Source organism: Musca autumnalis, unplaced genomic scaffold (genome assembly GCF_047663935.1).
Source record: "Musca autumnalis isolate F117 unplaced genomic scaffold, ASM4766393v1 scaffold_4, whole genome shotgun sequence".
Classification (NCBI taxonomy): domain Eukaryota; kingdom Metazoa; phylum Arthropoda; class Insecta; order Diptera; family Muscidae; genus Musca; species Musca autumnalis.
Genome location: NW_027411977.1, coordinates 61464124 through 61488622, shown reverse-complemented (window position 1 = coordinate 61488622; position 24499 = coordinate 61464124).

The window sequence follows — 24499 nt, the reverse complement described above, 5'->3', positions numbered from 1 at the left end:
GACATTTGAGATTCACAGTAGTCACAATACGTTCTCACTAAAAATGTTCAGTATAGTTCCACTTTCGATACCATCCACACATATGATCAACATTTTTGTTTATGTGCGGTTAAGAGTCTGTGCGAGAATCCTTTGGAAACTTTTTACAGCTATATTCTGTTTTTCGTGGGCAAGTCCATAATGGTCCTATCGAGAGGAATGGCTCCCAAAATAAGACACACTTCCAAAATTGACTATGTCGGTCCTTTCCTTTAGGTACCTCCCCCGCAACATTTTTGAGTTTTTATCCTAATCCATATCTTTGTCGGCAAGTTCCTACGCCCAAAATTCTGAAGACCCCCTAAATACATACGTGTTTTTGGAAAAAGGTGTTTAATTACACACAGGCTGAAGGATATGCTTCTGTCGGCAAAGCCGAATGATACTTTTTAATTGTTTTACTTGCCTTTAACCCACTGATGATTAATGTCAAAAAGTAGTGCCGTTGAGTGTCACGTTTCCGGCCCTTTCCGACTTTTCTTAGTTCTTTATCTTTATAAGTCATAATTCTTTTATTCATTTAAAATAAAAATATTTCAATTTTATTACCGTTCCAAGTCAAAATATTTTGCAACGTATCTTAAAATCACAGTGCAACTAGCTATAGTCTGTCTCCTATACGTTTACAGCAGCAGATGTTTGTTTGCTAAGAAAATATTAACGTAAATCTATGTGTGTATGAATGTTAATATGACGCTAGTTGGCCACAATAATAACCAGTCAAAAACAATTGCACAAATTTATGCATGTTCAAGTGTTGGTACGAATACATATTCATAATGGAATGTAACAATACAAGTAAGTGTAACGCTATAAGAAAACAAGAGGGTGTAGTGTGGGTATGAATGTGTTTGTTTATGCAAGTGTTTTTATTTGGTAAATTGTGGTAATAACTAATGTCACAGACACACATACATACACTCACGTAAGCAAATACAAACTGTTGTGACACGAAGGCTGTTTCCTTTACCCCTCCCCCTACCCTCAACATCAATACCTTCGTTCTTTAATATGCATGTAATCAGAAATCCTTCAAATGCAAAACAGTTCCACAAAATTGAAAGAGTGAGGAAATCACAATTTTATGTGTTAGTGAGGCTAAGTAGAATAAAAGAGTGTGTGTGCTATACACACACATACATACATATGTGTATGTTTCTTTACATTTGTTCTCATGGTATGTTTGTATACAAATTATGAGAATGACAACACTCACAAACACATCCATCCATCCACCCATATATCCATCCAGTTATGAGATGAGAATGACTTTCATAGAAGATTGCATTAAAATAACAGACCCAAACACACACTCACACGCACACGAAGTGGATAAACGTTAAAATTACAAATTCAAGAGGATTTCGAAAGCATAACAAGAATGTGTGGCGGTACATATACATACATTGTATGTGTGGTTATGTATATAAATGTGTACCAAAAGAAAACTCACATGCATGCCATGAAAACCATAAATGAATGAAAACAAATATGTAGGCTGAATAGTGATGCAGCTGCTACTGGTATGGCGTTTGCATTATTTACTCTGGTACTCACTGCTTGCGAAAAAAAACGTTGCAATTAACTGTAGATTTTTCTTGATTTCGTTTTTTTCTGTAAAATTGCATTTGTTTCTTCTATTCAATTATTGTTGAAGGTAAAGTATTATTCAAATATTTTCAATGGGGTTTGTGGCCGTTCGCTCTATACCCCTTTACTTTGTGGAATGTCAAACCAATACATCCATACATACACATATGTATGTTTGTTTGAGTATAGTGATATTTGTGCCTAAGGTTTAGCTCTATTGTTCAATACACTGTTTACATTCATCTACGTAATGATGTTAGTAGAATTAAAGAATGTCCGTTTTAAAGTCAAGTAGTAATTAATGCTCTCAAGCCAAGTGTTTGTTTAAAGATAAGACAAACAAAGGATATGATAAAGACGTATATTGACATTATTTCTATTAACGTAATTATGAGGAGGCATTCGACACTTTCACTGGTCTGAAATAGGTGTGTATTTACTATTAAATATCAAATATCAAAACTACCACCACATAGCCGTATAGAGAATGGCAAAATATTAAGAAATGCATTATCACTTCCCCCTACCGTTAAAAAGTTTCCGCACCGCTTAAAAGTTTTTTATTGCTCTTTTTATACCCTCCACCATAATATGGATGACATAATTAATTTTGTCATTCCATTTGTAACACATCGAAATACTCATCGGAGACCCTATAAAGTCGTTCCGTTTGTAACACATCGAAATATTCGTCAGATACGCTACAAAGTATATATTCTTGATCATTATAAAATTCTGAGTCGAAATGGCCATGTCCGTCCGTCTCTTGAAATCATGATATAGCTTGCAATTTTTAAGAATGATCTTTGTAATTTGGTATAGTAGTTTATACTACTCCCAGGATGTTTGGTATTGCACAAATTTGGTATTGCATATCGGTCCACGTTTTGATATACCCCACACAGAAGGGTACCTTCCCATTTCCGGTATTTTAAAAGTTTTTATAACACCGAAATTGCTGAAATCTGGTGTTTAGTCTTAGTTGGGGGTACAAAACTTTCCACCTGAAATGTCTCGGTATAGGTACACGTCTTCATAAAACGGTACCTCCCGATTTTCGGTATTTTGAAGGTGGTGTCTTCAATATTCCACCGAAATGACTGACATTTGGTAGTAAGTTCTCGTTAGAGGTGCAAAACTTTCCACCTGAAATTTGTCGGTATAGGTCCACATCTTCATATAGCTCCCATAGAACGGTAACTCTCGATTTTCGGTATTTTGAAGGTGGTGTCCTCAATATCCAACAGAAATGACTGAAATTTGGTAATAAGTCTTTTTGGGGGTATAAAACGTTCCATCTGAATTTTGTCGATATACATAGAACGGTACCTGCCGATTTTCTGTATTTTGGCCTAAATATCCCACCAAGTTGGTTGAAAGTTGGTACTTAATCTTATTTGAAGGTGTAAAACTTCCAACCTGAAATTTGTCGGCATAGGTCCACGCCTTCATATACCTGTACCTCCCGATTTTCGGAATTTTGAAGGTTTTAGCCTCATTAACACACCGAAAAACTGGAATTTGGTATTTAGTCTTCTTTGGGGGTGTAAAATTTTGTACCTGAAATTTCAAGGTGTAGGACCACATTTTGCTGTAGTCCCCATAGAACAATATCTCCCGTTGTTCGTTATTTTAAAGGTTGTGGGCTCAGTATCCCAACGAAATACCTGAAATTTTATATGTAGTCTTGGTTGGGGGTATATAATGTTCCACCTGAAATTTGTCTATACAGGTCGTCATCTGCATATAGCCCCAATGGAACGGTACCTCCCAATTTTCGGTATGTATTTTGAAGATTGAGGCTTTACTATATCCCACCGAAACGTCTTCATATAGCCCCCACATTATTAAACAGGAATAACTGAAACGAAATTTGGTATTTAGTCTTCGCTAAAGGTACAAGACATTTATACAGGTGCAAACATTCCGTGCAAAAAATCAGACAGTATAGATACCTTTTGTTATAGCCCCATATAAGCGTAGCCACCATTTAAGGTTTTTTGAAGATTTTAGTCACATTTTTCAACCTAATTGGTCATTAAAGAGATTTTTGTGTTCCCAGAGATGTAGTTTTAGGCTTGGAGAGGATTGGTCAGATTGCGTTGGATATCTCACATCAAGATTCATTGTGTAAAATCTGACTAACCTTGTGCCAACTGCCACATGAAATAGCCGAGGGGTGGCTGCATTCAGTTGTCGACTTCAATATCGGTTGACTCCGATTTACAACGCGTCAATTCGTCCAACATATCATTTATTTCAATGTTGCAATGACCCGACACCCAAGGAAACAATTGATTTTTGCGTCTCCAGTTCAAAATCGCGGTAGACTTGATAGTATGGAAACTAAGTGACTATCGATTTATATAGTTACCGGTCAAACCATGTCCTTTTTCATTTAGCCTATCATTTCTGCTGCGTTTTTAATTGCAAAAATCTCGGCATAAAAGACACTGTTTTGTTCGATCAACCTGTATGAAAGCCGTTAGACGGCTGCTCTTGTTCCCGTTTACATCTAGGAGCCATCGGTATAGAGGTATATACAGAGTAGGGAGGGGGAGTTATGGGTCCAGGAGTAAGTGTACATTAATTTAGTCGAAGTGTAATTGTGGTGATACATAATCACTGATTACCACCTATTCCATTAAAAGTTCCAATCGAAGTTGAATTGCAGCGTGACAATAATTGATTGTAACCGAAGCTTTGCCTTGAGCCGGAGTGCACTCTTGGCTGCTAGTACCTGCACTACGAAATTTAATGGATGAAAATCACGTCGTACATTGAGGACTGCTTGTGAAGTGCTCTTAATGACACCTGTGCACAGTGGATTCACTTGTATGGAAAAAGTGACCAAAAATATTTTCAGTGTAAATATCAAGCTAATGCGCTGGTTACAGCTTTGCGCTACTGCGAAGATTGTTATATGAAACCATGAGCTTAGCACTCTCCCCTCTTTCCTCTATGGAGTGGGTAATCGGTATGAATTTTTTTATACTGTTAATACAAAATGTCTTGAATAAAAGTATCGATTATCTTATGATGCAAAAAATAGGAAATATAAACTCTTAAGAAGAACGCGTTCGAATGAAACAAAAACAAGTAAAAAAGTATCAGTCGGCTTTGCCGACAGAGATATACCCTCAGCCTGTATATATTGAAACTATTTTTTTTCCCAAAAAACGTATGAATTTAGAGGTTTTTAAAAATTTTGGGAATTTGAACCGACAAAAATGTTCATTAGGATTAGAGATCAAAAGTTCTGCGGAGGAGATACTAAAAGGAATGGATCTACATTGAGCATTATGGAAGTGGATCTCCAGCCACTACATACGGTGCCATAGGGTGTTTTCACACCCTTCGAGATGTTTGCTCAAGAAGTATGGACTTGCCTCTGAAAAAGCGTTTACCATCGTAATTGAGGCAGCGATTTCAAGTTGCTTCAACAAAAATCAAAGTGATTCGATAGCTGGTCTTAAAGTGAACTTATCCGAAATTTTGTGTGGTAGGCACCGGATGGAGTAGACAAATATAGTCCATATTTAAACCTGATCTATATCTAGTAGATATATTAGGATTTGTAAAGTATGGACCAATTCGGCAACTCCCTTCAAGAGTTACGGTATGAACAAATTTCCGAACATTTTTGAACTTTTGTGGGGGAGGTACCTGAAGGAGTGGACCGATATGGCTTATCATCAAAATTAAACTATGTTTGGGCAAAATATTACTATGGAAAAATTTTGGACACAATCGGCAGATCCGTTCTAGATTTATCTTGCGCTCCAACCACCTCACACAATGTCATAGGGTTTTTTTGCACCTTTCAGGCTATTTTCTCAGGAAGTATGGACTTGCCCCTAAAGAAACGTGTACCGTCGTATAGAGGACAGTGAATGCAAGTTGCTAAAACAAAAATTTGAGGGATTCGAGAGATGGCCCTAAACTGAACTTTTCCGAAATTTTGTGTGGGAGGTACCCGAAGGAGTGGGCCAATTGAGTCTATATTGAAACAATATCTAAGCCTGGTACACGTTTTACGATGGGCAAAGTATGGACCAAATCGGTTACTCCCTTCAAGAGTTATCATGCGCACAAATTTTCCGAGCATTTTCGAACTTTTGTGGGTGAGGTACCGGAAGGAGTGGACCGATATAGCCCATCTTCGAACTTAAACTAAGTTTGGGCAAAATATTACGAAAGCCAAAAGGTGAACCGAATCGGTTCATCCGTTCGAGAGTTATCGTGCGCTCCAGCCAGCAGGACAGACAGACAGACGGACGGACATTGCTCAATCGACTCCAAATTGTCTGAAACACATTTCGTCCAAACATACTTGGGGTCTAAAACCATTATTTCGATGAGGCACATTTTCATCGTATCAAAGTGTATATACCCTCTCTAGCCTAAAGGCTGAGGGTATAACTAGTATATTTCTAAAAAGTTCCACCTCATACCTGTCAGTGATGTACCATTTCAATGGCTGAAACCACTGTGCGGTGATTACCTAGCTAACAATTTTTTCCCATTTTTCTCCCAATTTTCTGATTTTTTTTTAGAAATTTGCCCATTTCTCTAATATTTTCCTAGAAATTGTACCTATTTTCTAGATTTTTTTTAATCTCTGCATCTTTTCCGAATTCGTTCCCATTTTTAATCGACTTTCTAACAGATTTTTTTGTTCGGCTGTTGTCGAAAAACAAAGTGGCTGGTATTTTTAATATAAATGAAACTAATAATAACTCAAAATAGTGTTGATAGCATTAAAACAAAATTGTCTCTGAGTTGGGTTTCTTCTGTGTTGTGTAAATATCAAAGGCGTCTGCACCAAAGATTTTTTTCATATTTTTTTTCAGAAAGTTTAATCTAATCGAAATTTTCCAGAATTCCCTTCCGAATTCAACCGAATTTCTTCACAAAACCGAAATTTTCTCCCGAATGTTTCAGATTTTTTCCGAATTCGGACCTATTGCTGTCTAAAATCTAAAATTTTGTCAGAATTTTCCAAGAATTTAATGTACCGAATTCGTCGCGAAACTCTAATATTTTTGTAGAATTTCCTTGGAAATTCTTTCCGAATTCGTTGACCACGTCCATACAACTTTCTTACCGAATTCGGCATCAAAATCGAAACTTTTCTCAGAGATTCTGTCCGAATTCTCGGTTGTAAAGCTGCCGCTGATTGGACGTTGTCTATTCTATGGAGATACGATGGTTTGCTTGAAGCATTATACCGCATCAGATAACAATAAATTAGAGTCGGGTGAACTATGCACAGTGGTCCCACTTGATTTTTTTTCAGTAAATACTTAAATTAAGTAAAAAATACTTTAGCCAAAAATCATCAATATGGGTTCAGTTTTTCCTATAGCACCCATATAACGGTTCGTAGGGGATGAAAGATACCAAGGAACGGTCCGGACAGGCATTAACATGGCAAAACCTAGGATTTATCTTGGTCCCTCTTTCATCTCAAGTGGACACTGACCACCCCGTGGTGTCACCTGGGGTAGCTGCCTTTAACACCCATTAAAGGTAGGGAGCTAAAATGTGCCGCGCGTTCACCCATAAGAACGTTAAAAACTTAGGTTTGGGCGTCGGGTTAGTTACCCACAGTTCACCCACAGTTCGATTAAAAGCAAAATTCTTCCGCATCAGTTTTATTTGCGCTCATTCTCCCACTGACTACAAGGACGAACAGATTAAAAATATATTTTACGAGCGCTTAGAAGAAACTTATGACCTTTGCCCTGCCCATGACACAGAAATTATTCTAGGCGATTTTAAGGCCAAAATTGGAAAGGAGAATATCTTTGGCCCAGCAGTCGGAAACTGCAGTGTCCACAGTGAAACATCTGACAATGGTATGAAGCTGATAGACTTTTCAGCTGCAAGAAACATTGTAGTTAGCAGTACCACATTTAAGCAACACGATATTCATAACGACACCTGGCTGTCTCCAGATCAAAAAACAAGAAATCAAGTTGATCACGTTGTTATAAATGGAAGACATTGCGTGTTGGATGTACGATCGTTCCGAGAAGCAAACATAGATTCGGACCACTACTCTGTTGCCGCAAAGGTACGTACCCGTCTAAACTGTTCAAATAAAGCATGAGCAGATACAACAGGGAAGTTGGACATCGGTAGGTTGCTACACACCAGATAGCCACAGCATATTCCACTCAACTAGCCCAACTGCTTAATGAAAGCACTCCTCGTCCCGATAACATAGTAGCACAATGGCAAAATATTGCCCACTCCATACAAACAGCCACAATATCCACACTTGGATACCAGAGACCTCCACCAAGGAATCCATGGTATGAACAGGAGTGTCGTGCTGCTACCGAAGAGAAAAATGCGGCATATAGTAGTATACAATCAGCAGCAACGCGTAGCGCACGAGAGAGGTATCAGGAGAAACGGAATGAAGAGAGACGTCTTTTCCGCAGAAAAAAGAGAGAAATGGAAAGGAGGGAGTGTGAAAAAATCGAGATGTACAAAAATTTCTACCAAAGAGTGCAACACCAAACTGATGGCTTTGGTACAGTACAGGTACATCCTCCTGTAGAGATCAGCAAGGTAATTTGGTAACTGATACAGATAGTGTGCTCAAAATATGGAAATAACATTTTTCCAAACTGTTGGTATCCGATGGTAGCGAAGACGGCGAAGATACCACAGATCCAACCCCAGAAGATGGTATTGAATGTATACCGCCCAGCCAAGATGAGGGAAAGACAGCAATAAACCGGCTGAAGAATAATAAGTCAGCAGGTGCCGATGACTTACCAGCCGGGCTGTTCAAAACCGGAGGTGACACGCTGATAAAGTGTATTCATCAGCTAGTTAGCACTATCTGGTAGGAAGAACGAGTACCCGATAATTAGAACCTGAGCATACTGTGCCCTGTCCACAGGAATGGAGATAAGATTGTATGCTCTAACTATAGGGGCATAAGTCTTCTCCATATTGCCTACATGATAGTTTAAGGGATACTGTGCGAACGACTAAAGCCTATGGTCAATGAAATAATTGTGCCATACCAAAGCGGCTTTAGACGTGGCAAAGGTTGACCAGGTATGTTCCCTGCGGCAAATCCTGGAGAAGACCCAAGAGATGCAGATCGACACCTACTACCTTTTTGTCTATTACAAAGCAGCCTTCGAAAGCACCCCACGTTCAAAGGTATTCCAAGCCATGTCTGAAGTTGGTTTCCCTGCAAAGATCATTCGACTTTGTAGAATGACATTAACTGATACTCGGTCCTCAGTTAAAATAGGAAAGAATATCTCCGAAGAGTTTAGTACCAAAAGAGGTTTCAGACAGGGAGACGCTCTATCGTGTAACATATTCGACATTCTGCTGGAAAAAGTTATACGAGATGCGAAGGTCAAAAAAGTGGCATAATATATACAAACAGGCATATATTACTTGCTTATACCGATGAAATTGACATCATGGGTCGATCGGTAAAGAAAGTAACTGATACCTTCGGAAAAGTCGAATGGGAATTTGCCAAAGTGGGTCTGGAAGTAAACGGCGAGAAGACCAAGGTGATGGTGTGGACGCGCAATGACTTCGTCTACCTCGACACCGCCGAAAACACAACAAACCACATCAGTTGTGAAATAGAAAGAAGAATTATATTGGCCAACAGATGCTACTTTGGCTTAAGTATGCAGTTTAAGAAAAAAAAAACATCTCGTCAAACAAAAATAACGCTTTACAAAACACTGATACTACCCGTGTATGGATGTATGGTTCCGAAGCCTGGGAACTTGCGTAAGCAGACAAGGCAGTGTTTGGTGTGTTTGATAGAAAAAATCTTCGAAAGATCTAAGGACCAATCTGCGTTGACGGTGAATATCGACGTCGTATGAACCACGAGTTGTATCTGCTATACAACGACATCAGTATAGATAAACGTATGTACATACAACGGTTGCGTTGGCTAGGCCACATCATAAGAATGAGCGATGATGAACCCGTGCACGCAGAATTGGCGGGCCTAAGCTTAGATGGAGCAAACAAGTGGATGAAGAGATGAAAAGGCGCGATATTCCAGGAAGAGGAGCAGCAAACATAGAGAATTGGGGATCTTTTCTTTGTTCCGTCTATGGAATGGGCCAGCTAAGTAATTAAGTACCCATATAACGGTACCTCGCGATTTCAGGTATTTTGAAGCTTCTGTCTATATTTTCGGCCCGAATTGGCAGTAATTAGGTATTTTGGGTTCCTAGTAGTCAGAAACCTTCTGCATAAAAAATTGTGGTTATAGGTCTAGGTTTTGTTATAGCCTCCATATAACGGTTCCTCGCGATTTCAGAAGTTTTATAGTTGTTATCTACATTTTCGGCCCGAATAAGCTGTAATTTGGTAATTGGAGTTCTCATTGATCGGGAAACTTTCCCAACAAAAAGTGTGGATATAGGTCCAGGTGTTGGTAGAGCCCCCTTATAACGGTACCGTAAAATTTCAAACTTTTAGAAGTTTTATCTACATTTTCAGCCTAAATTGACTGTAATTTTGTTATAGTGGTCAGCAATACAGCATATTCACTAAAACGACCAGAGGCAACATTAGTAGTTTTAATGCCGCACACGGAAATGCTAATATATGCAGGTGGGATCAATTTTTTTTAACTTGACACAATTTCGAACTTTCTCCAAAAAAATTGAGAGTAGCAACTTCAATTTTGAGGACTTTGACAAAAATCCACAAAAAAATATTAAATAAACAAGTAAAAAAGCGTTAAGTTTGGCCGGGCCGAACTTTTTATACCCTCAACCATAAAATATTTTGAACTAAAACGGAATAATTAGTTTCTTTGCTATCCACAACTTTAGGCGGAGATATTTTGTGACCACGGATAACAAAATAAGGTAAAAAAGCATATAATATGTATTCAATTGGTCGGCAACCTTACATCGGACCTTAAATGTCGAATTACAGATACTAGGGTTAAAAATTGTAGCTAAAATCCAAAAACCCGAAAATCGCGAAGTACCGTTGTATGGGTGCTCTATGTTGACTGTTTTTCGAATTACAGGTAGTTCGGTAACAAATGCCTAAAAAGGGGAGGCACCGCTATGTGGGGGCTGTACCAAAACATGGACCTATATTGATAGTTTTTAGTGGAGATATTTTGTGATCACTAGGAACTTCAACAGTCAAATTACAGGTAGTTCGATCAAAAATTTTAGCTAAAAACTTTAAAATACTAAAAATCGGGAGGTACCGTTATATGGGGGCTATACCAAAACATATGTTGACAGTTTTCGGTGGAGATGTGTTGTGTTTACTAGGAACCTCAACTGTCAAATTACAGGTAGTTCGGTCAAAAATTTTAGGTAAAAAACTTTAAAATACCAACAAATGGGGAGGTACCGCTATATGGGGGCTATACCAAAACGTGGACCTATGTTGACAGTTTTCGGTGCAGATGTTTTGTGACCACTGGGAACATCAAACGTCAAATTACATGTGGTTCGATCTCAAAATGCAGCTAAAATCCTAAAAATACCGAAAATCGGGATGTGCCGTTTTATGGGGGCTATGCCAAACATAAACCTATGTGGACAGCTTTAAGTGGAGATGTTTTGTGATTACTAGGTACCTCAACTGTTAAATTACAGGTAGTTGTTCAAACATTTTAGCTAAAATCGTCAAAATACCAAAAATCGGGAGATGCCGTTATATGGGGGCTATACTAAAACTTGGACCTATCTTGACGGTATGTAGTGGAGATGTTGCGTGACCAATGGGAACCTCAAATATTTAATTGCAGGTAGTTTGATAAAAAATGTAGTTAAAAGCCACAAAATACAGAAAATCGGGAGATACCGTAATATGGGGGCTATACCAAAACATGGATCTAAGTTGACAGTTTTCGGTGGAGATGTTTTGTGATTACTAGGAACCTCAAATTTCAAAATACAGCTAGCTCGGTCAAACATTTTAATGGATCAATGGAACTTTTGAATGAATATAGAGCTATTAGACCTCTCTTGGCACGTTCTTCGACATTCCTTTTCCATGTTAATTCCCTGTCTTCATCTCAAGACCTTTGCCCATCTCGATGGTATGACCACGTAGTCGCAGCTACTTTATGCAGAATTTTGTAGTCTGAGTTATCTTATAAATGTTTCTCAATTTTTTTTTTTTTTTGAAATTGAAAGGGACTGATGCGAAAAGTAGTATACAATCACTGATTTAAAAGTAGAATCAGAATGGACTCACGTGTGAGAAGTCCCCTTATGGGGATGCGGGTGGGAAGTATTAGTTTTTTAATATCTACAACAATTATTTGTATGAATCATAAGTATTTGTTATTCTGGTTAATGGGCCATCCGTATTCTAGAGGTTATTTTAATAACGAGATTTTTTTCTCATTCTTCCTTTGTGGAAAACAAGACAAACAAACAAACAACATGATATTACCAATTTTGTATTTTTTATTTTTCTAATAACAAAAACACAGCTGTGGTCCTTTATTGTAAATCTTTTGTTTTCACCGGGGCACAGAAAAGCAATTTGTGTAGAGCATTTTGTTTGGAAATGTTAAGAATATTACGGTTGGTTATGGGCTCAAGGTTTACGATTTTATTTTGTTCAAACCTCAAAAACCAAAGGACGATAACGGCAGGATTTGGCCTTTTCTGTCAGATGAATTTCTTTTTTTTTTTGTGCATTTATTAAAGTAAAGTATTTTGTCAGTACTAGCTGAATACAGGCTTTTATTCGAATGTTGTCGTTGTTGCTACTGTTGTTCTTGTTATTTTTTGTCTAGTTTAGATTATTTCTTCCGCTGGGCCTGTATAAGCGTTTTACTGTTGTTTGTTTGTTATGCCATGTTTCATTATTTTATTTTTGCAAAGGATGTCAAGCTTATTTTGCTGTCGTTGTTGTTGGTTGGGGAGGTTGTGGTAATCCCCCAAACGTTTAAAACGGAAGGCAAGACAAGACAATGCCATCCATGGGGACGACAAAAAGCATAAAGCGAAGAGCAAAACATAAAAAAATGAAAACATAAAAGGATCTATACAATCTCTGTAATGACCATCAAATCTTTATTTGCAGCAGCAACAACAACAAAAATGAGAAACAGGAAAACCGGCCTAAACAATAAACACATTTTAACATTACAATAACTCTCACACACACAGATAAATATAGTTATGTCCAGTTGGTAATGTTTCTATATAAAAGTGAGTGTATTTGTGTGTGTTTGTCTCTGATTGTGGCAAAATGGTATCAAGCGGATGTATGTATCTTTGTTAGCGATATGAAAATCTATTTGCCTTTTTTATGTTATTTCTTCGTCTCCTTTAGTTTTATCGAGTATAGGCTGGATAAAGATGGAGGATGGGTTAAACGAAATATGATAACTTAAGCTCATCCATCGTACTAAACAACAATTGCTTCAATTCATTATTATTGCCATTTTACTTGGACTATTCCCTTGTGATTGGTATTGGTATAAGATAAGAATGTCAGTTTAAGTTTTTGTGTTTAACTAAATCGAACTCTTCAATTTTTGGAATATATATATGAAGAAAAGACAAAATTTTTTAGTTTTCCATAAAAAAAAAATTAAAATTTTTTTTAAGCTACATGAAAGATTTTCGGTACATAGATTTGGAAAAAAAATCCCATTCTTAAATCTGTTCGAGATACTAATTTTGGTTGTTGCGCGCAAAAGTTATGGCGGTTTCAATTCTGATAAAAAGAAAAAAATCTTTAAAAGACTCTAATCATTATATTGAGAAACTCTCTTAATTAGGGGCTCCCTACATACTATATGTTTACTGAGGTCCCATAACTTTAGTGAAAAAGTTGTAAATTTTCGCGGAAATTAGGAAAGCATTCAAAACAAATTGTAGTTTACAACTTGTTCTAATAAAATTCAAGCTGTTTATGCATCTGAAAAATATATAAAAAATATGTACGTAATCTAAACATCGCGAAGATTCAAATGTAACCAAAACTATACAAATCCGTTTAGCGGTTTGCATATTATAGCAAAAAACAATAAATATATTGAGGAAATTTATAAAATTTTTGTAAGAGAAAATATTTATTAAAATTTTTTTTTGTGAGTTAGTTGAACAAAATGTAAGAAAAATAGGTCGGAGTTTTTCTTCTATTTTAGTTAAATTTCACGCAATAAATCACATTTTTTATTCTAATCACTTCTCGAAAACACGCTAACATCAAGCAGAAGATATGGATACTTACTTACTTAGCTGGCCCATTACAGAACATTTGTTCTATAGGCCGAACTAAGAAGAGATCTCCATTCCTCTCTATTTGTTGCTTTGCACACTGGAATACAGCGCCTTGTCATCTCATCATCCACTTGTTTGCGCCATCTATTCCTTGGCCTGCCAATTCTGCGTGCACCGCCATGTGGCATGTATTCATACGCCTTTTTAGCGGGTTCATCATCGCTCATTCTTATGATATGGCCTAGCCAACGCAATCGCTGCATCTCGATACGTTTAACAATATTCATGTCGTTGTATAGCAGATACAGCTCGTGGTTCATGCGACGTCGATATTCACCGTCAACGCAGATTGGTCCATAGATCTTTCGAAGAATTTTTCTCTCAAACACACCAAGCACTGCCATGTCTGCTTGCGCAAGTACCCAGGCTTCGGAGCCATACATCAGCACGGGTAGTATCAGTGTTTTGTAGAGCGTTATTTTTGTTTGACGAGATGTGGCTTTGTTTTTAAACTGCTTACTTAATCCAAAGTAGCATCTGTTGGCCAATACAATTCTTCTTTTTATTTCACAACTGATGTCGTTTGTTGTGTTGACGGAGGTGCCGAGGTAGACGAAGTCTTTTACTACCTCAATATTATAGGAACCAACTTCCACAGTCGGTCCGAGCTCAATGGACGCATTGCGCGTCGACACCATCAACTTGGTCTTCTCACCGTTTACCGCCAGACCCACTTTAGCAGATTCTCCTTCGACCTTTATAAAGGTATCAGTTACTTCTTTTACTGATCGACCCATGATGTCTATATCATCAGCATAAGCAAGTAACATGTGACTGTTGGTGTAGATTGTGCCACTTCTTTTGACGTTTGCCTCTCGTATAACCTTTTCTAGCAGGATGTTGAAGAGGTCACACGAAAGGCTGTCTCCTTGTCTGAAACCTCTTTTGGTACCAAACTCTTCGGAGAGGTTCTTTCCTGTTTTAACTGAGGACCTCGTGTCAGTTAAAGTCATTTTACAAAGCCGGATGAGCTTTGCGGGAATACCAAATTCAGACATGGCTTGGAATACCTTTGAGCGCAGCGGACTGTCGAAGGCTGCTTTATAATCGACAAAAAGGTGGTAGGTGTCGATCTGCATCTCTTGGGTCTTCTCCAGGATTTGCCGCAGGCTAAATATCTGGTCAATGGTGGACTTGCCAGGTCTAAAGCCGCATTGGTATGGTCCAATAATCTCGTTGACCATTGGCTTTAGTCGTTCGCACAATATCCCTGACACGATCTTGTAGGCAATAGGGAGTAGACTTATGCCCCTATAGTTAGAGCATACAGTCTTATCTCCCTTCTTGTGGACGGGGCACAGGATACTCAGGTTCCAATCGTCGGGTACTCGTTCTTCCTGCCAGATGGTGCTAACTAGCTGATGAATACACCTTATCAGCGTGTCGCCTCCGGTTTTGAACAGCTCGGCTGGTAAGCCATCGGCCCCTGCTGCCTTATTATTCTTCAGCCGATTTATTGCTGTCTTTACCTCATCTTGGCTGGGCGGTATACATTCAATACCATCTTCTGGGATTGGGACTGTGGTATCTTCGTCGTCTTCGCTGCTATTGGATACCAACAGATTTGAAAAATGTTCTTTCCATATCCTGAGTACACTATCTGTATCAGTTACCAAATTACCTTGCTGGTCTCTACAGGAGGATGTGCCTGTACCAAAGCCATCAGTTTGATGCTTGACTCTTTGGTAGAATTTTCGGACTTCATTCTGGCTCCTGTACATCTCGATTTTTTCACACTCCCGCTTTTCCATCTCTCTCTTTTTCCTGCGGAAAAGACGTTTCTCCTCTCTCCTTTTCTCCCTGTATCTCTCTCGTGCGCTACGCGTTGCTACGGATTGTAAAGTAGCCTTATATGCCGCATTTTTCTCTTCGGTGGCAGCACGACACTCCTCATCATACCATGGATTCCTTGGTGGAGGTCTCTGGTATCCAAGTATGGATTTTGCGGCTGTTTGCATGGAGTGGGCAATGCTTTGCCATTGCGCTGATATGTTATCGGGATGAGGAGGGCTTTGATTAAGCAATTGGGCTAGTTGAGTGGAATATGCTGTGGCTATCTGTTGTGATTGCAGCTTACCGATGTCTAACTTTCGTGTTGTGTCTGTTCGTACTTTGTTTGCTACGTTTAAGCGGGTGCGTACCTTTGCTGCAACAAGGTAGTGGTCCGAATCAATGTTTGCGCCTCGGAACGATCGTACATCCAACACGCTCGATGAATGTCTTCCATCTATCACAACATGATCAATTTGGTTTCTTGTTTTCTGATCTGGAGACAGCCAGGTGCCCTTATGAATATCGAGATGATTAAATCTGGTACTGCTAACTACCATGTTTTTTGCAGCTGCAAAGTCTATCAGTCTCATACCATTGTCAGATGTTTCACTGTGGAGACTGAATTTCCCGACTGTTGGGCCAAAGATATTCTCCTTTCCAATTTTGGCATTAAAATCGCCTAGAATGATTTTAATGTCATGGGCAGGGCAACGGTCATATGTTTCTTCTAAGCGCTCGTAAAATATATCTTTGGTCTGTTCATCCTTTTCTTCAGTGGGAGCATGAGCGCAGATAAAGCTGATGTTGAAGAATTTAGCTTTTATTCGAATTGCAGCAAGTCTTTCATTCACTGGAGTGAAGCTGGATACAAGATGTTTTAGTCTCCGACTAACTACGAATCCACAACCAAACTCATGCTTTACGTCATGGCAGCTATAATACAGTGCGTCACCTTTAGGTGTTGTTGTGACGCCTTTCCCAATCCATCGTATTTCCTGTATGGCAGTAATATCGGTCTTGTACTTTTCAAGTACGTCTGCCAATGCGAAGACTGCACCTTCTCTATAAAGAGTGCGAACATTCCAGGTGCAGATTCGCAGATCATGGTCCTTAAAACGTTTGCGGGGTTCGTCAACTTTAGAGGGGTTTGTTTTTCTTTTCTTTCGTTTTTTCATAGTAGGCTGTTTTTTCTAGGGGAGGGTTACTAACCCGACGCCCAAACCCAAGTTTTTAACGTTCTTATGGGTGAACGCGCGGCACATGTTAGCTCACTACCTTTAACGGATGTTAAAGGCAGTTCCCCAGGTGACACCACGGGGAGGTCAGTGTCCACTTGGGATGAAAGAGGGACCAAGATAAATCCTGGGCTTTGCCATGTTAAAACCGGTCAGGACCGTTCCTTGGTATCTTCAAATAAATGTTGGGTTCCTTTAAATGGGGTATAATCTTGAAATAAAATTGTATCGGGTAATGTTCATTTTGAAATGCGTGTAAATCGCGAAATCCTAAAAATCACTTGATGCGCATGCGGTTTACCAATACAGCGAATTCTTCTCTTTTAATTTGTACACATTTGCCAGGATTTACTTTGGCCGCTAAGATGTAGCATCGTCTGCAGTTTAGTGTGCAACAAACTGTATAACGCTTATATTTTGCACAAAGTGCATACACTTTTTATGCGCATCCGATTTCACTATCAACCGTGAAAAAATACATCGATCTAAACATATTTCAATAAAATCCATCAAGAACCGTGGATGTAGCATCACACAGTATTTTTTGGATAAATCGGATACAGCTCCCATGCCACTTAATTTTTCAAACCGCTGTTTTCGCACAAACGCGAGTGATGATTCACTTTCTTCATTGAAATGGAAACGATCCACATAAACCGCGAATTAGTCAGCGATATTTTGAAAAACATTTTTCGCAAATTTTTCAATTTTTGCAGTAGCCATTTCCGCCGTTCTAGTAGATGGATTTTTACGATCTGTGATTCATATGATCCGGATCGTTGAAAAACTAAAATATCGCGGGGTACCAGCTCACTCAAAACGATATTGTAAATACTGTACCCAAAAAATAGGTTTTTTAGAAAAAATATCGCACTAAATTTTGGCCTATGGCAGTAGATTACTCCTCTGCTGTGTGGGCTACATACTCAATATACATATCAGATTATGCGAAATCGCGAGTCCTTTAATCCTATAATTGGTTTTTCGAAATATCCGAATGCGCGTCCCAGTTACATAAAAAATACAAAAAACACCTGAAATCCGTCTTCAAAATGTCAGCATCCATAAAAGGTGGATGCAGTGGAAATTTTGGAAAGTGATACATTAGAAGTGTAATCTTCATTTTGTATTCTCCTACTTTTACTTTGGACAGATGTCCGTCATTTGAATGGTTTAATCAGAAATCGAATAGCAATGTAAAAAACCTGTTTAGCTTCAACGTGTTTTTACCTATGTTTTTTCCTTTACGCGGTCGTAATTACCACGTAAATTAAATTTTTTTGCTAAATTTTTGAGCTTTGTACAAAAACATCTAAATTAATCCAGCAATAGTCATAGTTACTGGTAAACTACAATAGTTCGCGTATTATAATAGTGCAAACCTTGGCTTCATGGAAACTAAAAAATTTTGACTTTTCCTCATATGTATGTGATACGTTCATGTGAATAGCTGATGTGGATGTTATTAAGGGAGAGTGAAAATCCCGAGCTACTAAAATTGTTTAAAATTTACAAAAAACATCGGTCGATAACGTTGTAAATATATCTAAACCACTTGTCGATAATCGGGAAAAGAAGTCGGCGGAAGATATCGACATGAATTCCCTAAAAATCGATTAATAACTAATCGATAATTTTTATGATCACTTTTTGAATCAAAAGTAAAAGGAATAAGTGGTGAAGTGATCGACTGATCAAAATTTATATATTTTACTTTGAATTTTGTTTGTTTTGAAATAAATTGTTGACCGCCAGCGTCAAAGTGTTTTGAATTGAAATACATTCTCTTTTTCTTGAATAACAATAAACAACACGTAAGTATCTCCAGTATACTTGTGTTGTGTGTGTACTTGTGCTTTGTACCTAGAATTTCAATTTGTTGTTTGTCGCGCCGTACAACAACAAGTCAATCTTGGTTCCTGAAATATCTTTATTTTTCTGGAACCTTATAAGTCCTTTCGCCTGGAACGGAACTTATACACCACCACTGCGAGAGGGATCAGAGGAATACTAAAAACCTTCTGACCTAGGCAACACGCAGTGTCGCCAGGAGTCATTTGACATTTTGTTTGGAAAGTTCGATAACTTTTAGCCTAAGCGTACTAAGGACAGTTTGACATATGACCATGTGTTGGGTTGTTTACAGTGGCTTGATTTACACACCTCCTAAACATGGTTTGGAGGCTCACGGTATATAAAATGGAGATCCTGCATTAGTTGCAAACGTCACTACATGCCTAAAATTCAAGGATTCCAAGATATCTTAACTCGAATATTTCGAGAAAGAAACTAAAAATGGGCGGAACTTGTCCCGCATACTTTGGTTACTTTCCGATGTATACTTTAAAACGCCGATACACGTGTCAAAATCACAAGGACAACTTTCGATGAAAATCCTTCAAGTAGAGGTGTTGAAAAACACTTTTTTAACTTTTGTAAGGGAGATCCTGGAAGGAATGCTTTGGAAGTGCAAAAGTTACGAAGTGCAAAATCAGGTATTGCTTTCTATAGTTACCACCCATTATGTTTGCATGGACAAGCCAAATCGGATACTCAATCCGTCAAAATCGGACCATCTTATTTGTGCCGACAGGGGTTTTTGGAGCTTTAGGTTCATTATCTCAGAAAACACGTACTCCACCCGAAAAAATTTTACCGACATAGGAGGGATCGCTAAGACAACCTGCTGTAAAAAGATCACAGACATGTCCTTAAACTAGACTTCTGCGAAAAAAATTGTATGGGAAGTACCTGTAGGTGAGAGCAGATATAGTTTATATTCGAATCGGATCTATGTTTGCTAGAAATATTACTTTCCGATCGAGAGTTATCGTGCGCACCATTTTAATGGAAATTTGTGGACTATTGTGTGGTAAATGCCCGGAGAATTACACCGATACCCATCTTCGAACTTAATCCAAGTTTGGGCAAAATATAACTATGTTTAAAATTTAGACTTAATCGCTAGAGAGTTATAGTGTCCACTAGCCAAACAGACACAGACGGACAGTCCTGCCTGTCGACTTCATAGACTTCAAAAAGTCTGAAACCGCTTTCGTCGAAGAGGCACATTTTAGCGTATCAAAGATTACATTTTAGCGAATCAAAGATTATATACCCTTGTCAGCCTAAATGTTGAGGGTAATAAAATAAAGAATGTTGTTTTTAGAAAGTAGAGAACTACCATGCACGCAGCAACATCGGTAGATAGTGAACCGTGTCAGACGAAGTGCCAAAAGTGGATGAATCGATGCAATTGGCCTTACCTCGGAAGGAAGTGGACTACATTTTGTCAAACTTACCAACAATTTTTACTAGCCAGGGTAGAGATTAGCAGGGTAACAGGCATCCTAACATGCCACCTGAGTTTATCAGCCCACCTGTAGAAAATTAGATGTGCAGATAATAACGTAAGCAGGGCATGGGGAAGATCACGAAGTGTTGGAACATTTTTCAGAGCTTAAATTTGGTATAAATTGTGTTAACAAGATGGTCATGTCGAACAAATCTGTCCATTGGACGTAGTCCAATTAAAAAGCCAGGCAATAAAATCAATATCAAATGTGCTGGTGTTGATGGTCAAATATCAGAGTTATTGCAAAAGGCGTTAAGCCATCCCAATTTTAATATCAAGACATTTTCATTTTAATGACAAATATACCATATTCTAATATGCGCTTTAAAACATCTTTGATATCGCCAATCATGTAACACCTTTTAAGTGCGTCGAATATTCTACACTCCAATTAATTTTGGAACCATTAGTAGTCTAGGACACATCTTACACCTAGAGTTAAAGCTTTACGAAGAAGTTAAAGTTCTTTTTCAGTAAAAAAATATCTGTGACACTGGTTAACCTTAAAGTTAACAATTGTCGATCCCCTATCACTGGCATCGATTATAGCATCGGGTACAGCAATTGATGCACCTCCTTGTGAGGAACAAAAACTATAGATTAGTAAGCAAGCTCGATACACAATGATTGTGCTATCAACAAAAAAGGGTACACTCTGTATTTTCCAACTATAGGGTACACATCTCCTCTATCTCCACTGCATACAGTGTAGTATTGAGAATATTTTGTGAGCGACAAAACGAAATAATTGTTTCACATCAATGTGACGAAATCTGAACGACTTTTCTTCCGAAATTGTTCAGACGTGTCGGACATCAGACATTTGGTTTGCTGGGTGTACACACATATGTATGTGTGTGTCTTCGTGTTTCATACAAATGATTCCAATACTAATAAGCCATTTACCGATACAATGAACTTCATTTCATTTCATTACACTTAACTTAATTATTGACTATTTCCAGTGGATATTGAACAATTACAGTAATGCTACAAAAAGAGAAAGAATGGACAAAAAAGAAATAAAGAAAATTGGTAATCAATTGAAATAGCTCCTAAACTTCTATTGTGGATATTGTACATTTGGGAATAGGAATATTAATCAAACGGATACTATAGTAGTTGGACATTGAATTATAATCGAATGGAATGAAACACCATACTTAACTTGGATTCTTAATTTGTCATACAGATAGTTTCATAAAAAATGCATAAGTGTTCAATATAAACTGTATATTTTGCATTCGGGAAGAAGGAAATTAATCAAATGTTGAACTATGATATGTAAGGAACATAAGAAAAGCATGAAAAAAAATTGAAACAAGTAAAAAAAGCATCAGTCGGCTTTACCGACAGAGATATAGTGGATTGAAAAACTTTTTCCCAAAAAAAAAAAATAAATAAAATATGTATTTAGGGGGGTTCTCAAAATTTTGGATGTATGAACGGACAAAAGTATTGATAGATGGGGTTTTTTTATCACAGTCGTCTACGAAAAACATAATATATAAGTTTGGACCAAGTCGGTTGCTACGTCTATGAGAAATCGCGCGTATCATTTTAGCGAATATTTTCGAACTATTGTGGGGGACCTATAAGCACCACGTAATTGAGACATCTGTTATCGTGCGCACAATTTTTCTGAACATTTTTGAGCTTTTGTGGGGAGGTCCCTGAATGAATGGACCGGTATGACTTATCTTCGAACTTAAACTAAGTTTGGGTAAAATATTACGAATACCAAATTTTGGACCAAATTGGCAGATCCGTTCGAGAGTTATCTCGCGCTCCAACCACTACACACGGTGTCATAGGGTTTTTTGTACCTTTTAGACTATTTTTTTAGGAAGTATGGACTTGTCCCTGATGAAACTTATAGCGTCGTATAAGGGGCAGTGAATACAAGTTGCTACAACATAAATCAAAGCGATTCGAGAGCAGGTCCTAAACTGAATTTTTTCGAAATTTTTGTGTAGGAGGTACCCGAAGGAGTATACAGTTAGAGTCCATATTGGAACCTCATCTAACTCTGGTAGAAATTTCACAATGTGCAAAGTATGGACCAAATCGGTTACTTCCTTTAAGGGGTATCGTGCGCGCAAAACTAAATCAAGGCTAAATCAACTCCAAATTGTCTGAAACACATTTCGTCCAAACATACTTGGGGTCTAAAACCATTATTTCGATGAGGTACATTTTGCCCGTATGAAAGTGTATATACAATCGTTAGCATAAATGCTGAGGGTATAAAATAGATATCTTCTATGACATTTTAAATTTTTTTAGAATAATATGGCTTAGTGTTCGATATAGTGTATACGTTACAAACTGTGGGCTAGACACCACATCGTACAATAAATGGTACGCAAAAATAGGTTTTTTTAAGAAAATTCACGCATCAAATTTTGGCTTTTAGACTCCAATTACTTGGAAACTGTAAGAAGCACACTCATGAGATATACATTATACCAGGTAAAATCACGAGTTCTATAATCCTATTATGATATTGAAATATTATCTTGTTGCGCGTCCTTATTATTAAAAAAATTCCGAAATTCCGGCTTCAAAAAGTCAGCATCAATTTTGGGTGGATGTAGTGGATATATTGAAAATTCATACACTAGCATCGTGTTGCCCATGGAGTATTCTGTGATTCTTTCTTTGGGCATAGGTCTATAAAATGTAAGGTTAAGCCAGAAATCGGAAGGGAACATAAAAAAACTTGTTGTCGTCAACCCATTTTTACCCACTTTTCTACATTGATGCCAACACAGCTTCCACGAAAATTATTTTTTTAATAGTCAACATTATGGGATCCCCCCTAAAACACTTCATTTTAAAGAAGTTCAGTCATACTATACAGAATATGTTAATAGTTCGCGAATTCTGAATGGGTGAAACTCGGATTCATCGATTGTAAAACATTTTTGGTTTTTACCATATATAGATTCGTATTGAGTTTACTCCATTCCATTTCATATTAATATTTTTAATCCAAATATCCTGGAAGGAATGCTTTCGAAGTGCAAAAGTTGCTTACCTACTTAGTTAGCTAGCCAATTACAGAACATTGGTCCTATAAGCCGAACTAAGAACAGATATCCAATTCTCTCTGTTTATTGCTTCGCTTTTTGGAATAGTTCCATCTCTTTTTCCATTTGTTTGCTCCATCGAAGCTTTGCCCTGTCAGTTCTTGGTGTACCGTTATGTGGCCCGTATTTATACGCATTTTAGCGGGTTCATCATCGCTTATTCTTATGATATGGCCTAGCCAAAGCAATCGTTGCATCTCGATACGTTTATCTATACGGATGTCGTTGTCTAGCAGATACAGCTCGTGGTTCATACGACGTCAATATTCACCGTCAATGCAGATTGGCCCGTAGATCTTTCGAAGAATTTTTCTTCCAAACACACCAAGCACCGACTTATCTGATGGCGCAAGTACCTAGACTTCGGAACCATACATCAGCACGGGTAGTATCAGTGTTTTGTAATGCGTTATTTTTGTTTGACGAGTTGTGGCTTTGTTTTTAAAGTGCTTACGTAAGCCAAAGTAGCATCTGTTGGCCAATACAATTCGACTTCTTATTTCACTACTGATGTTGTTTGCTGTGTTTATGGAGGTGGCGGGGTAAATGAAGTCCTTTATTACCTCAATATTATAGGAACCAAGTTCCACTGTTGGCCCGAGCTCTATGGACGTATTACACGTCGACAGCATCAATGTTGTCTTTTCGCCGTTTACCGCCAGACCCACTTTTGCTGATTCTCATTCGAACTTCTTAAAGGTATCAGTTACTTCCTTTACTGATCGTCCCATGATGTCAATGTCATCAGCATAAGCAAGTAACATGTGGCTGTTGCTGTAGATTGTGCCATTTCATTTGATATATGCATCTCGTATAACCTTTTCCAGCAGGATGTTGAATAGGTCACATGAGAGGCTGTCTCCTTGTCTGAAACCTCTTTTGGTACTGTACTGTTCGGAGAGGTTCTTTCCTAATTTAACTGAACGCCTAGTATCAGTTAAAATCATCTAACAAACCCGAATGAACTTTACGGGTATACCAAATTCAGACATGGCTTGGAATGCCTTTGGGCGTTGGGGGCTCTCGAAGGCTGCATTATAATCGACAAACAGATGGTAGGTGTCGATCTGCATCTCTTGAGTCTTCTCCAGGATTTGCCGCAGGATGAATATCTGATCAATTGGC